At 47.6% G+C, this 16,881-nt stretch overlaps 1 protein-coding gene, 1 long non-coding RNA gene and 1 pseudogene across 2 annotated transcripts in view; 1 reads left to right on the top strand and 2 right to left on the bottom strand.

Moving 5' to 3' along the window:
* Window positions 1-2,533, top strand: part of LOC139273555 (uncharacterized) — a 50,176-nt gene extending 47,643 nt beyond the window's left edge. Inside the window, exon 4 of the long non-coding RNA XR_011595186.1 lies at window positions 1,303-2,533. This is a non-coding gene — a long non-coding RNA (uncharacterized lncRNA). The remainder of the gene's footprint in view (window positions 1-1,302) is intronic.
* Window positions 1-16,881, bottom strand: part of LOC139273549 (zinc finger protein 850-like) — a 700,279-nt gene that overhangs the window by 263,179 nt on the left and 420,219 nt on the right. The gene's annotated exons all lie outside the window — the stretch shown is intronic.
* Window positions 4,550-16,881, bottom strand: part of LOC139274090 (zinc finger protein 585A-like) — a 152,798-nt pseudogene continuing 140,466 nt past the window's right edge.

Raw genomic sequence — 16,881 nt, 5'->3', positions numbered from 1 at the left:
ATGGAGGAATGTGGACTGGTCAGGGAGTGTCTGTAAATGGAGAAATGGGGACTGGTCAGGGAGTATCTCTAAATGGAGGAGAAATGGGGACTGGTCAGGGAGTATCTGTAAATGGAGGAGAAATGGGGACTGGTCAGGGAGCGTCTGTAAATGGAGAAATGGGGACTGGTCAGGGAGCATCTGTAAATGGAGAAATGGGGACTGGTCAGGGAGTGTCTATAAATGGAGAAATGGGGACTGGTCAGGGAGTGTTTGTAAATGGAGGAGAAATGAGGACTGGTCAGGGAGTGTCTGTAAATGGAGAAATATGGACTGGTCAGGGAATGTCTGTAAATGGAGGAAAATGGGGACTGGTCAGGGAGCGTTTGTAAATGCAGGAGAAATGGGGACTGGTCAGGGAGTGTCTGTAAATGAAGGCGAAATGGGGACTGGTCAGGGAGCATCTGTCAATGGAGGAGAAATGTGCAATGGTCAGAGAGCATCTAGAAAATAAGATAAAATTACTATTTTTAATTTAACAAATGTATCACTGATTTTAATGGGACTTTTCCCGTGACCCAGCTCCTGTAATAATAATATAACTTATATTTATATAGCGCCTTTATCGTAGAAAAACATTAATACTGGCTGTAAAAAGATTGGATTCTCAGGAGGCTCTACTCCGCTGGCTGCTCATGAGTCAGTGATCTCCCATCACATTAATGTGCTTCTGCTGTGTGTGTTTAATAAAGTGCCCGAAGCACTTCACAAAACATGGGGAACCAGTGAGTGTAGAACTGAACCCAGCCAGAGTCAGCACCTTCAGGGGAGGGGAACAAGTGAGTGTAGAACTGAACCCAGACAGAGTCAGCACCTTCAGGGGAAGGGAAGGAGGGGAACCAGTGAGTGTAGAACTGAACCCAGCCAGAGTCAGCACCTTCAGGGGAGGGGAACAAGTGAGTGTAGAACTGAACCCAGACAGAGTCAGCACCTTCAGGGGAGGGGAAGGAGGGGAACCAGTGAGTGTAGAACTGAACCTAGCCAGAGTCAGCACCTTCAGGGGAGGGGAACAAGTGAGTGTAGAACTGAACCCAGGCAGAGTCAGCACCTTCAGGGGAGGGAACGAAGTTGAACGAAAGGGAAAATTTTGGAGATGGTGCAATGGGTTTGGACTTCAGCACAGGCAGGAGGGAGAGTGCATGGGACAGGGATTTACAGCTTTGGAGGAACAAGACAGGAAAGAATGTTCCATAGAAACTAGAATTGTCTGTTCTGAATTTCTATCCTGTACTTAGTGATGACTTTTGTAAACTCCTTTTACAGGGTATTAGAAGGGGAGGTTTTGCAGACGGGAAATTCAAACGAAACAAGATCTGACAGAGTCACTCGATTAATCAGGAGCTGAATATCATCGGCCTTTGAATATAGAATGAGAAATGTTTGTCTGTTCTGTCTGTGTGAAAAGATTTCAAACATCAGTGTGACTGGAAAAGCACCGAGACACACACACCCGAGTGAGAGTGTTCCAGTGCACTGATTGTGGAAAGAGCTTTAACCAGTTACACAGCCTGAAAAAACCTCGCTCCATTCACAGCGGGGAGAAACCGTACACGTGTTGTGTGTGTGGACCAGGCTTCAACTGATCATCCAAGCTGCAGAGACACAAGGACACCTGCACCACAGAGAAACTGTGGGAAAGTGAGGACTGTGGGAAGGGATTCAATTTCCTATCCTGGCTGGAAACTCATCGACGCAGTCACACCGGGGGAGGCCGTTCACCTGCTGTGTGTGTGGGGATTCACTCTAGGCTGCAAAAAACAAAACCGGCCTTGGAGTCTGGAAGGGCGATAAGAACGGCTCTCTTGCTGCTGAAACCCTCATCCATGCCTTGGTTAGCTCTAGACTTGACTACTCCAACTCACTCCTGGCCGGCCTCCCATATTCTACATTACACCACAAACTTGAGGTCATCCAAAACTCAGCAGCTTGTGTCCTAACTCTCACTAAGCCACGATCACCCATCACCCCTGATTTGTAAACAAAGATGAGAATATTGAAATTGAGGCATTGTTTAACAGGGAGCTGACCTACATTGGCTCCCGGTTAAATATTCTCATCCTTGTTTACAAATCACTCCATGGCCTTGTCCCTCCCTGTCTTTCAGCTTCACCACCCCACAAAATGTCTGTGCTCCTCAAATTCTGCCCTCTTGAACATCCCTCATTATAACTGCTCAACCATCGGTGGCCGTGCTTTCAGCTGTTTGGGTCCTAAGCTCTGGAACTCCCTCCCTAAACCTCCGTCTCTACCTGTCTTTCCTCCTTTAAGACACTTCTTAAAACTTACCTCTTAAAGCTTTCGGTCATCTGCGTTAATTTCTTCTTTTGTGGCTCAGTGTTAAATTAGGGGCATGGTCTTGGGCTGGGGGGTGGTGGGCTGTTTGGGGCTGGAATGGGGAGAGACTTCTTCACTTGGGGAGTTGTTGGCCTGTGGGGTTCCCTGCCGTGGAAAGTTGTTGATGCCAGGTCATTGGATGTGTTCGGGAGGGAGTTGGATGTGGTCCTTGCGGCTGGGGGGGTCGGGGGTGTGTGGAGGGGGCGTGGGGGGGGAGGTGCTAGGGTGGGTGATCAGCCATGATCTTGTTGAATGGCGGTGCAGGCGCGAAGGGCCGAATGGCCGAATGGCCGAATGGCCTACTCCTGCACCTATTTTCTATGTTTCTATGTTTTATGTATGTGTTGTGTCCTGTAACACTGCTGTGAAGCGCCTTGGAACATTTTACTACGTTAAAGATGCTACAGAAATAAAAGTTATTATTATTAATAATAAAAACTGTTTCACGCGACTGTTCCATGCAACACTCTCCACCCCAGATCCCCAATGATGCAGGGAAGGACTCCTGCGTAGAGAACCCTCCATTGGGGATCCCCGCCTCGGCTGGACAGCAGGATGACCCACCATTGCGACTGAGACTGGGCAATGAACAAAATTCATCAATCAATGATACACAGACCTGAGTGCTCGGGTTCTCAGTCCTGGAGCCAAGTACGCTGGCCGCCATTTTTCCATCATTAACTCGCACCTTAGGCCCGGCCCAGTCTGGCTCAGTCACTAAATGCTTTCTAACTGTGATGCTAACTCTGATGGAAAGCTATGAGGCCTCACTTTATTGTGCGACCCGAGAGGCTTTTAATGGCTTTAATAAACTGGCAATAAGATTTTTATTTTTAAAACTGTAAAGTGGTGAAAAACTCCACTAGCGCTGCCTCAAAACTCACCGAGAAATCCACTTCATCAATGCTCCTGCCACAGGACTCAATATCCACCCCCTCCCACCACTGGTGCACTGTGTCTGCAGTATGTACGGTCTTACAAAATGGCCACGGTCAGGTCGTGTGGAGTCAAAGGTCAGGTAACAGAATGGATGGAAATCTGGCAAAAAACTGCCCACAACTCCAGCAAATGATTCCTGTTTTGCAGTCATCTTTCCATCCATTCTGCTGCCTGGCTTCACTCCACGCGGCCTGACCTTAGTCATCTTGCAGATCTTACATACTGTTGTGGATAGCAAGCTGGTTACAAAACAGGAAACAGAGAGTAGGGTTAAGAGTAGCTACTCAGACTGGCAAAAGGTGGGAGGTGGTGTTCCACAGGGATCGGTGCTGGGACCACTGTTCTGGAAATAGGTGGGAGGTGGTGTTCCACAGGGATCGGTGCTGGGACCACTGTTCTGGCAATAGGTGGGCAGTGGTGTTCCACAGGGATCGGTGCTGGGACCACTGTTCTGGCAATAGGTGGGCAGTGGTGTTCCACAGGGATCGGTGTTGGGACCGCTGTTGTTCGCCAATTACATAAAGGATTTGGACTCGGGAATCAGAAGTACAATTCCAAAATTTTTAGATGACACAAATTGGGAGGTAGAGTTAATACTGTGGAAGACTGTGACAAAATGTAAGACGTTAATAAGTTTGCAGAATGCGTGTGTAATTGGCAAATGAATTTCAGTATAGATCAGTGTGAGGTGGTGCGTTTTGGTATGAAGAATAAGGAGGCCACATTCTATTTGGGAAATAAGAGTCTAAATGGGGCCGAGGAGCAAAGGGATCGAGGGGTACAGATACACAAATCACTAAAAGTAGCGACGCGGGTTAATACGGCCATTTTAAAAAGCAAACAAAGCACTGGGGTTCATTTCTAAAGGAGCCTTCTGTTTCATGCCCAGGAGTCTGAACGATGGAAGAGAGCGCTGGGACACATTTCTTACACAGCTCAAGATTAACCTGCATGGTGACTTTGCTGTCAGTGCAGACAGACGAGAAAGACCAAAGTGCCGTTTGCCCCTCTCTCTGAAGGACTGTGTCCAGGCTGAAGTTCTGTTTCACCCATACAATCCTCCCCCCAGATTGTCCTCTCTGAGCTCCAGCCAGGTGATGCTAAACACTCAAGTGGGAAAGACAAAAATCCACAGCAATGTGTTTAAAGCAAAGCTGATTTATTTACCATTCATCCAGAATATTAAACTCCTGCCCAGTTATAGGGTTAACAACATCAGCAGAAACAAACCCCAACTGTCAGAATGAACATGGTTCAGTCCTGGATGTGATTAACAGCAGCAACAACAGCAGAATCCATCCCCTGCAGTCACTTGTGAACTCGCTGGTGTGTCAACAGGATGGATGAAAGAGTGAATCGCTTCCCACACTTGGAGCAGGTGAACGTTCTCTCCCCAGTGTGAACTCATTGGTGTATCAGAAGGTCGGATAACTGAGTGAATCCCTTCCCACACTCAGAGCAAGTGAACGGCCTCTTCCCGGTGTGACTGCGCTTGTGTCTCGATAGGCCAGAGATTTGGCTGAAGCCATGTCCACACACAGAACACGTGTACACTTTCTCCCCACTGTCAACGGTGCTTTTTGCTTCCATATTGAGAGGCCGATAATATTCAGGTCCCGATGAATCGAGTGACGCTGTCAGATCTTGATGCGGTGTGCGATTTGAGTTTGCCGTCTGTAAATCCTCCCCTTCCACTACCTTGTAAAATTAATTTAAAACAGGAAAAAGGGAGTGTGAGAGAGAACCCACAAAGAGGCAGGTTAGTAATTTGAACTTAATGAATCTGCTGATTTGTGGGGCCGGCATTACAACAAAGTGACCTTGAAAGCAGCCGGATTGTCGTAAAAATCCAACTGGTTCACTAATGTCTGACTCTGGCTGGGTTCAGTTCTACACTCACTGGTTCCCCTCCCCGGAAAGTGCTGACGCTGGCTGGGTTTAGTTCTACACTCACCAGTTTCTCTCCAATATGGGACCCATGTGCCCAATGTCCATGTGTGAACCTCGACAGTGAGTGTCGACAGGCTATTCCACTGTCCTCACCCGAGGCCTCACACATGCATTTTCCAGCAGGGTCACTGGACTATCCTCCCAATGGCACAGTGGGTACAGGCACTGACCAGTGTGACTGAGTCATAGTAACAGGAGGGGCCGAGGTTTAATGCCCTCGGCATATCCTCCCCTTCTAAACCCCTGTAAAAGCTGTTTACAAAAGTCGTCACTGTAAGTAGAACATAGAAAGAGGACTAGGCCATTCGGCCCCTTGAGCCTGTTCAATTGGCCCCCAGCCTCAGTTATATGGGAAACATCGAGTTCTGCATTTCCACTACCCTTTAAGAACACAAGAAATTGGAGCAGGAGTAGCCCCATTGGCCCCTCGAGCCTGCTCCACCATTCAATAAGATCATGGCTGATCTTCTACCTCAACTCCACTCTGGTTACCGACCCTTCTGACACTGAAAATTGTTTCTCCTTATTAAGAGGGTTGGTGGGCTGGAGGAGGTTACAGAGATAGGGAGGGGCGAGGCCTTGGAGGGATTTGAAAAAGAGGAGGAGTATTTTAAAGGCTGAAGTCACCAGCCGTCTCCCCCAGTGCAGAATGTGACTCACTACGAACAGGAAGGATTTTTGTTTAACTACTAAAGATGCATAATGAGGGGGAAATCAATCTCTGTACCTTTAACTAACAGCAACATGGAAAGAGGGAAATCTTTAAACACCTGGTCCACTTGGCACCGAAGTTTCTGAAACTCATAATAGGAACTCCAGGGAAACAAAATAGCTGTGTTGATAAAGGATGGAATCACTGCAATAGTGGGAGACGACATTGGCTCAAATGATCAGGATGTTGAAACAGTTTGGGTGGAAATAAGGAATAATAAGGGGAAAACGTCACTGGTGGGCGTCGTCTATAGGCCTCCTAACAGTAGCAACTCTGTTGGTCGGAGTATAATCCAAGAAATAGAGAGGGCTTGTAAAAAGGGAACAGCAATAACCATGGGTGATTTTGACCTCCGTATTTATTGGACAAATCAAACTGGTCAGGGTAGCCTTGAGGAAGAATTCATAGAGTGCATAAGGGACGGGTTCCTTGAGCAATATGTAACGGAACCAACCAGGGGGCTGGCTATCTTAGATCTAGTCCTGTGTAATGAGACAGGATTAATAAACAATCTCCTAGTAAAGGATCCCCTTGAAATGAGTGACCATAGCATGGCTGAATTTCAAATTCAGATGAGGGGGGGACGAGAAAGTTGGATCTCAAAAGGATAAAGGAGACTACAAAGGTATGAGGGCAGAGTTGCCTAAAGTGGACTGGGAAAATAGATTAAAGTGTAGGACGGTTGATGAACAGTGGCGTACATTTAAGGAGCTAGTTCATAACTCTCAAGAAAGATACATTCAAGTGAGGAGGAAAGGGTGTAAAAGAAAAAAATAGCCATCCGTGGCTAACTAAAGAAATAAAGGACGGTATCCAAATTAAAACAAGGGCATACAAAGTGGCCAAAACTAATGGGAGGACAGAAGATTGGGAAGCTTTTAAAAACCAGCAAAGAATGACTAAAAAAATGATTAAGAAAGGGAAGGTAGACTATGAAAGTAAACTAGCACGAAATATAAAAACAGATAGCAAAACTAAGACAGTAATAAGAATAATACAGAACCAACCCCCTAAACAATAACAAAAAAAATGTATAATTTTTTTAAATTATTTAAATCAAAAAACAAAAATTTATGGAAAGTAAGGGAAAAGAAGATATATGGCAGAAAAGAAACAAACAAACCAGTAGGAAATGAAAACATTAGACCCCTCCCACAAAAAATCCCCACCCCAAACCACGGACATTCAACTAGGTGAGGCATCACATGCAACACACTAACAAAGAGAAGGCGGGCCTCTACATTTTCACTGAACAAACAGATAGGACAACAGACCATACAGAGAGAACACATCAGAAGGAGAAATAAGAACCATAAGACCAGACAAAGCAAACAATTAACACCACATCACTGAGAGAAGCAGGAGGTTTAAATAGTTCTTGTCCCTCCTCACAGCCCTTCTCGTTTTGACTGACCTAGTGGAAGGTAAGGAGCTCTAAACCCTTCATAACCTCTCACTGTAAGGTTTTCGATCTAATACTCTCTGACCCTTGAACCCCCAGTCAGGGTGAAACGTTAGGCCTAGAGACTACAATCAGCTACCGAGACTCGGATCATGGAGTGAGTATAAATTCCCCCGGACCTTTCCTCCCAATTCCTGGTGGATTTCTCTCTCACTCTATCCAGATTTGGGACCCACGGTGCTCCTGTCCCAGCTCTAACTGTCCCATTAGTTAGAATCAATAATGTCACTGTGTGCCGCCAGGCCCTGATGTCTCTGTCCCCTTGTTGTCCCACAACAGATCATTATTGCCGTGGTACCGGAGTGTACACAGACAGAAATACACTGAAAAACAAGAACAAAGTGCGTCCTAAACCACCCCCCCCATCATCCATAAACACAACCCTCACCTAAACAGTTAAAACAATGTCATTTGTTGTTATTAAACAATCATTAAATTAAAAATCCAAAAATAAAAGTCAGACCATCAAAGTACAAAACTCAATCTCCCCAAAGAACGTAACAGTGACTTAAAAACAACCTAAAAAACCCGGAGGCTGATCCCTTCTCCGGTGTTATGTATTGATGTATGTATCGTCCTGGTACCTTAAATGTAATGTAAGCAGAATGGTACAGCACAGAGGGCGCTGTGGTGGGAAACCTGGAAGTACCTGCAACAGGCAATATAAAAGGCTGACCCGAGAGGCACTCTGGAGCTGAACAATAAAGGACGAAGGTCACAGCAGTTAGATTTACACCAGACTGTGTGGAGTCAGTGATTTGTGTGCTACATATACCACATTGGCGACAAGGATGGGATGAACTCCACGCAACCATGGCTACTCTGGGCTCGCTAAAGGATTTTACCGTGGGCAATGATTGGGAGGCCTTTACGGAAAGGCTCGAGTACTACTTCACAGCAAACGACCTGACGGAGGACACAGACGCAATGAGAGATAAGCGTAAGGCGATATTGCTCTCCAGTTGTGGAGATGAGATTTACTGTCTCGTCAGGGATTTGCTGGCACCCGGGAGCGCCAGGGACAAGTCATACGAGGAGCTGACTGAACTAATCCGTGACCAGTTGAAACCGAAGGAGAGCATCCTCACGGCCAGATACAAATTTTACCATCACTGCAGACCTGAGGGCCAGGATGTCACCAAATATGCTGCGGACCTCAGGAGACTCGCGGCGCCGTGTGACTTAGGCGCACACCTTGACGAGGCGTTGCGGGAAGTTTTCATTATGGGGATTGGCCACGAGGGCCTCCTTCACAAGCTGTTAGCCACGGAACCCACAGTCACTCTGACAAAGGCCATCACCATCAGCCGGGCACATATGACCTCGACTTGCAGCACCAAGCAAATAATCCATACAGTCTCGAACCCGGCAGGCACTGTCCACAGGATAGCGCCCACCACGGACAAAACTGCAGAACGTGGCTCTGCCCGGAGCAGAGAGCACGGACCTCGGGATCCTGGAACTCAGAGTCCGCTGAGGGAGCCAATCAAGCAGCACCATGCTGGCGTTGTGGAGGAAGCCATGGGGCTCACCAATGCAGGTTAGCTACATACACCACACCCGGGAACAACAGGACTTCCGCTCCACCCCGCCTCCCTCCCGGGCCACACAGAAATCCAGCCCAAGGCTGATCATCAGCACTAGGCCCAAACACACAAACCACCGAATGACCCGAGACACCATCCCGAAAACCGCATTAACCCCCGCCCCCCGCACACTCTGACCCAGGGCCCGAGGCCGGATATAGTCGCACAAAAATTACATTTAAAATAATAAAATAAAATCGGGAATCTCTGAAAAACAGAGAGTGCCAACAAACGGCGGCGACCAGTGTTCACTGAAAGCCCGAGAAATAAACCCCCCACACTGCCCAAAACACAATAACCCCTCCCCCCACTGCCCAAAACACAGTAACACCCCTCCCTCCACTGCCCAAAACACAGTAACCCCCCCCCCACTGCCCAAAACACAGTAACCCCCCCCCCCCACTACCCAAAACATGGTAACACCCCCTCCCACTGCCCAAAACACAGTAACACCCCCCCCCCACTGCCCAAAACACAGTAACACCGCCCCCCACTGCCCAAAACACAGTAACACCCCCCACCTACTGCCCAAAACACAGTAACACCACCCCCCACTGCCCAAAACACAGTAACACCACCCCCCCACTGCCCAAAACACAGTAACACCCCCCACCACTGCCCAAAACACAGTAACACCCCCCCCACTGCCAAAACACAGTAACACCCCCCCGCCACTGCCCAAAACACAGTAACCCCCCCCCACTGCCCAAAACACAGTAACCCCCCCCCACTGCCCAAAACATGGTAACACCCCCCCCACCACTGCCCAAAACACAGTAACACCCCCCCCACTGTCCAAAACATGGTAACACCCCCCCACTGCTCAAAACACAGTAACACCCCCTCCCCCACTGCCCAAAACACAGTAACACCCCCCCCCCCACTGCCCAAAACACAGTAACACCCCCCCCACTGCCCAAGACACAGTAACACCCCCTCCCCCACTGCCCAAAACACAGTAAACCCCCCCCCCACTGCCCAAAACACAGTAACCCCCCCCCACCCCACTGCCCAAAACAAAGTAACACCCCCCCTCACTACCCAAAACACAGTAACACCCCCCCCCACATCATGGTAACACCCCCCCCCCATTGCCTAAAACACAGTAACCCCTTCCCACAACACAACACAACACAGTTACACCTCCCCAAACACAGAAACACCACCCCTCCCCCAACTTTGTCATAGTAGTGTGTTACAACTGAGTGACATTTCAGAGGGCAGTTAAGAGTCAACCACATTGCTGTGGGATCTGGAGTCACATATCAGCCAGACCAGATAAGGGCATCAGATTTCCTTCTCTAAAGGACATCAGTGAGCCAGATGGGTTTTTACAACAATCCAGTAGTTCCATTACTGATAGTAGCATTTTATTCCAGATTTATTTAATTAACTGAATTTAAATTCCCCAGCTACCGTGGTGGGATTTGAAGTCACATCTCTGGATTATTAGTCTAGGCCTCAGGATTACCAGCCCAGTGATGTTACCACTATGTTACCGTTCCCATTATGCAGTGAGCTAGAATGAAAAAGGATCTGGCCCAGGTGGATGGGAGGCAAAACGGCAAGTGAACAATGGGAGGCTTTCAAAGAGGAGATGGTTCGGGGACAGAGGAGACACATTTCTATTAGGGGAAAGGACGGGCATCCAAAGCTAGAGCTCCCGGAATGACTAAACGTATAGAGGTTAAAATGACAAAAAAGGAGCCATTTGACAAATGCAAGGTTCAGATACAGTGGGGAATCAAGCTGAATATAGAAAGTACAGAGGAGATCTAAAATATGGAATAAGAGGGTCAAAGAGAGAGTATGAAAATAGATTAGCAGCTAACATAAAGGGGAACCGAAAAGTCTTTTATAAACACATAACTAGTAAAAGGGTGGTCGAAGGAAGGGTTGGGTTGATTAGGGACCAAAAAGGAGATCTTGTGCAGGCAGAGGGCATGGCTGAGGTATTAAATGAGTCTGTTACAGCTGTCTTCACTAGAGAAGAGGATGCTACCAATGTAGCAGTAAAGAAGGAGGCAGTAGTGATATTGGATAGGACAAAAATCGATGAAGAGGAAGTACTTAAAAGGTTGGCAATCCTCAAAGTAGAAAGGTTACATGACCCTACATTACTGAGGGAAGTAAGGATGAAAATTGCGGAGGCTCTAGCCACAATCTTCCAATCCTCCTTGGATATCGGCGTGGTGCCAGAGGACTGCAGGACTGCAAATGTTACACCCCTGTTTAAAAAAGGGGCGAGAGATAAACCTGGAAACTACAGATCAGTGAGCCTAACGTCGGTGATAGGGAAACTTCTAGAAACAATAATCCGGGACAAAATTCATTGGCATTTGGGAAACTATGGGCTAATAACTGAAAGTCAGCACAGATTTGTTAAAGGCAGACCATGTTTGAGTAACTTGACCAAGGTTTTTGATGAAGTAATGGGGAGGGTTGATGAGGGTAGTGCGGTTAATGTTGTGCAGATGACTTACAAAAAGCGCTTGACAAAGCACCACATAATAGAATTGTTAGCAAAATTAAAGCCTATGGGATTAATGGGACAGTGGCAGCATGTGTACATAATTGAGTAAGGGACAGAAAGCAGAGAGTAGTGGTGAATGGTTGTTTTTCAGACTGGAGGTAAGTATCCAGTGGTGTTTTCCAGAAGTCGTTAGGACCACTGCTCTTTTTGGGCTGGATTTGGGTATACGGGGTATCATTTCATCATTTGCAGATGACACAAAACTTGGAGGAGAGTAGTAAAAGACTTCAGGTGATAATAGACAGACTGATGAAATGGGCAGCCACGTGGCAGATGGAATTTAATGCAGAGAAGTGTGAAGTGATATATTTTGGTAGGAAAAATAAAGAGAGGCAATATGAATGAAATAGGTACAATTTTGAAGGGGATGCAGGAACAGAGAGACCTGGGGTGTATGTATACAAATCTTTGAAGGTGGCAGGAGAACATTGGAATACTGAAGTGTGGATGTAACAAAGGAATGGTTGTGGGTTTCAGCAGTAGATCAGCTGAGACATCCTTTCACCTCCGTAATATCACCCTGCTCCGCCCCTGCCTCAACTCATCTGCTGCTGAAACCCTCATCCATGCCTTTGTTGCCTCCAGACTTAACTATTCCAGTGTTCTCCTTGCCAGCCTCACAACTTCCACCCTTCCTAAATGTCTCAGTTTAGACACTTTGAGCATGCTCTAGGCTACCTGACCTAACATCTCTTTATGTGGCTCTGTGTCAAATCTTTTTTGATAAGACTCTTGTGAAAAGCCTGGGAATGCTTTACTATGTTAAAGGAGCTATATAAATGCAAGTTGTTGTTGTTGACTTCAGAGGAGGTAGAGAAGGATCATACACTCAACATTTCTGGCTGAAGATAGTTATGAATGCTTCAGCCTTTCTTTTGCACTTAGGTGCTGGGCTCTGCCATCATTGAGGATGGAAATGTTCATGGAGACGCCTCCTTCTGTTAGTTGTTTAATTGTCCACCACCATTCATAACTGGATGTGGCAGGACTGCAGAGCTGTGATCTGATCCATTGGTTGTGGGATCACTTAGCTCTGACCATAGCATGCTGCTTATGCTGGTTAACAGGCAGGTAGTCCTGTGTTGTAGCTTCTCCAGTTTGGTAGCTCATTTTTAGGTACACCTGGTGCTGCTCCCAGCATGCTCTTCTACACTCCTCATTGAACGGAGGTTGGTCAGCTTGCTTGATGGTAATGAAGGAGTAAGAATATGCCAGGCCATGAGCTTGCAGATTGTGTTGGAATACAATTCTGCAGCTGTGGATAGCCCAGAGCACCTTATGGCTGCCCAGTTTTGAGCTGCTAGGTCAATTATTAGTCTATTCCATATGGCACAGTGGTAGTGCCACACAATACGATGGTGGTTGTCCTCAGTGTGAAGGCAGAACTTGGTCTCCACATGGGCCAACTTGGTATCCTCTGCAAATTTGGAAAACATGCCACAATTTCTGAGTCTATATAATGGTGAACAACAGTGGTCCTAGCACGGATCCCTGCGGGACATCACTTCTCACTTCCTGCCAGTCTGAGAAACTTCACTTAGCTCATACCCTCTGATTTCTGTTTAGTAGCCATCTTTCCATCCATTCTGCTACCTGGCCCTTGACTCCACATGGTCTGACTTGCGTCATCTTATAGACCATAATTACTGCAGAAACAGTACCAATGGTAGAGAGGGTGGATACTGAGTGCTGTGGCAGGGGCACTGTGAACTGGATTTCTCTGTCCCATGTGTTTTGAGGCATCACTAATAGTGTTTTTCACCTCCAAAATTTAAAAAAATCTTGTTGCCAGTTTATTAAAGCCATTAACAGCCTCTCCAGTGGGACACACAAACAAAATGAGACCTCGTAAATTTCCCTCAGAATGAGGCCAGAACTCAAGTTACAAAACAGTTAGAATATATTTAGCAATGAACTCAGACACGGTGTGTCCTGAGATGCGAGTTAGTAACGGAAATGTATCAGCACCATGGCTGAGGACCCTGGCACTCCGGTCTTTGTATAATTTATTTATTAAGTTTGTTTATTGACCAATCAGACTGGTGGGCTATCTTCCGACCGAGGCTGGGTTCCCCAATGGGGGCTTTCTACGCGCGAGTCCTCCCCTGCACCACTGGGGTCTAGGGCGGAGACTGTTACACGGAGCAGTCATGTGCAATCATGTTTCATAGAATCATAGAAAAATTATGACAGAGGAGGCCATTCAGCCCATAATGTCCATGCCAGTCGAAAAAGAGCTAAACAGCCTATGCCCACCTTCCAGCACTAGGCCCGTAGCCCTGCAGGTTGCGGCTCTTCACGTGCACATCAAGAACTATTTAAATGTGATGAGGGTTTCTGCCTCTACCACCCTTTCAGGCAGTGAGTTCCAGACTCTCACCCTCCAGGGAAAGAAATGTTTACTTATTTCCCCTCTAATCCTTTTACCATATACTTTAAATCTATAGCCCTGGTTATTGACCCTTCAGCTAAGGGAAATGTCCTTCCTATCCACTGTATCTAGGCCCCTCATAATTTTATACACCTCAATTAAATCTCTCCTCGGCCTCCTCTGTTCCAAGGAAAACAACCCCAGCCTACCCAATCCTTCCTTATAGCTAAAGTTTTCCGATCCTGGAAACAGCCTCTTCTCAGAACCCTTTCTAGTGCAATCACATACTTCCTGTAATGTGGTGACCAGAACTGCACACAGTAATCCAGCTGTGGTCTAACTAGTGTTGTATACAGTTCCAGCATAACTCCCCTTTCCGGGCTCCAAGGCCAGATGTGGATTTTTGTGGGGAGAGGAGTCCATGGGCCATGTATATATTCAGTGATTGATTTTTCAGCCCCTGCATAGTTACCTGAAGCGGCTGCTCCTCAAGTTTTGGTTACACTTCAGCACCATGCCCCTAATCTTCGATCGCCCGATGTGGAGGGTGATAGAGTGGAGATGTCGGGTGAGTAAATCAGAGGATCTTCTCCTGGACCTGCTCTTGGGTCTGGCAAAAACATAAAATTTGCAAGTCCAAGATGAGCGGGCCCATTGGGAGGTCACACTGGCTGCCTACCTCGCTTCCACGGTCTTGCCCGGCTGGCTATGGAGAGGGACCATGTGGTGTCCATGTGGAAGGCTTGATACCTTTCGTGACCGGTGGGCACCGCAGGTTAAAGAGGTGATAATTGATCCTCACAATCACTTTATGATTTGTGTGTAAATAGTTATTACTATTTATTTCAGATTTGTGGTATACGAGGGCACTTGCTTTAAAGATTTCTGTTCCCATCTGCTAACACTGGAGCAACTTAGTGTGACCCCCTACAGGTAGTGAAAAAAACAATCTCAATCGGCTGACACAAAATAAATGTTATCTTCACCGCCTGGGGTTTTCAATGAAAGGAATGATATTTACCCAGAAACCCCCGCGAGGCTCAAAGTGGCCTATCAATGACTACAGGAGCCCAGTACGCAGGCGCGCGGCCGGTCTGTGCTCTGGGCATGCGCAGTGCCAGTGGCGAAGATGGTTTGTGACAGAAGATACGGTTCTGCGAGGCGCCGGTAGATTGTGGTCTGAGCGAAGGAATTGGACAGCCGGATACGCTGGGAAGCTTCATAAACAGGTCGCGAAAGCCTCAGGCACCGAATAAGAGCATATAGGCACCGAATATGAGCGGACAGGCTACGAATAAGAGCCCGCAGGCCCGTGTTTGCACCGCGGAGATAGGCCCGACCGCCCGGGTTCACTGACCTCCATCTTGGACAGGGACGTTCAGGGCGGCTGTGCGGCCATATTCGCAAAGGCTTTTCCCCGGTGACAAGCCCAGGTTATTGCGACTGCGCGGCCATTTTGGTACAGGAGCAGAGAGTGGGCGGGGCTTCAGGGTCCCAGTACCCAGGAGAAAAACATTAATGCCTCATTGATTTTATTCTCACTTTCCACACAGCGGGTGTAGAACTGAACCCAACCAGAGCAGAGGGAGGGAGCAAACGGTGGAGGGGGGAGGGTAAAGAAATGTTGGAGATGGTGCGATGGGTTTGGATTTCAGCACAGCGAGGAGGGAGAGTGTGCGGGACAGGGATTTACAGCTTTGGGGGAACAATAGAGGGGAAAGACTGTGCCATAGAAATGAGAAGTGTCTGTCTTCAATTTCTATCCTGCACTTCCAGTGCTGACTTTTGTAAAATCCTTTTACAGGATATTAGAAGGGGAGCATTTGCAGACGGAAAACCCAACCAAATATGTCAAGATCTGACAGAGTCACTCCATTCATCAGGAGCTGGATATCATCGGCCTTTTAAAGTGGAAGGAGAAACATCGCACCAGTCACAACGGGGAGAAACCGTACACGTGTGTGTGTGTGGACGAGGCTTCAACTGATCGTCCAACCTGGAGAGACACAAGGACACCCACATCACGGAGAAACCATGGGAATGTGGAGATTGTGGGAAGGGATTCAATTGCCCCTCTGAGCTGGAAACTCATCGACGTCGTCACACCGGGGAGAGGCCGTTCACCTGCCCTGTGTGTGGGAAGGGATTCATTCGTTCAGCTCACCTTCTATCACACCAGCGAGTTCACACGAATGAGAGACCTTTTAAATGCTCTGACTGTGGGAACAGCTTTAAAACCTCTCGTGAACTAAATCAACACCAACGAGTTCACACTGGGGAGAGGCCGTTCAGTTGCTCTTACTGCGAGAAGAGGTTCAGGCAGTCATCTAACCTCACTGAGCACCAGCGAGTTCACACTGGGGAGAAACCATTCACCTGCTCCGTGTGTGGGAAGGGATTCACTTGTTCTTCACGCCTCACTGAACACCAGCGAGTTCATACTGGGGAGAGACCATTCATCTGCTCCATATGTGGGAAAGGGTTTGTTAAATCATCTCATCAGCTGAGACACCAGCGAGTTCACAGCGGGGAGAGGCCGTTCATCTGCTCTGTGTGTGGGAAGGGATTCGCTCGTTCATCCATCCTCACTGAACACCAGCGAGTTCACACCGGGGAAAGGCCGTTCACGTGTTCCATGTGTGGTATGGAATTCGCTCGTTCATGCCAGCTCACTGCACACCAACCTGTTCACACCGGGGAGAAACATTTTACCTGTTCTGTGTGTGGGAAGGCATGCACTCGTTCATCCCAGCTCACTGAACACCAACTTGTTCACACCAATAAGAGACTGTTTAAATGTTCTGACTGTGAGAAGAGCTTTAAAAGCAGAAAGGATCTGATGACACACCAACGCACTCACACTGGGGAGAGGCCGTTCACCTGTTCTGAGTGTGGGAAGAGATTCACTCGTTCATTCAACCTGCTGGCACACCAACGCACTCACACTGCGGAGAT

This window comes from Pristiophorus japonicus, chromosome 9 (genome assembly GCF_044704955.1).
Source record: "Pristiophorus japonicus isolate sPriJap1 chromosome 9, sPriJap1.hap1, whole genome shotgun sequence".
Classification (NCBI taxonomy): Eukaryota; Metazoa; Chordata; class Chondrichthyes; family Pristiophoridae; genus Pristiophorus; species Pristiophorus japonicus.
Note: the sequence above shows the minus strand (reverse complement) of the source record. Positions and strands in the feature narration are given on the sequence as shown.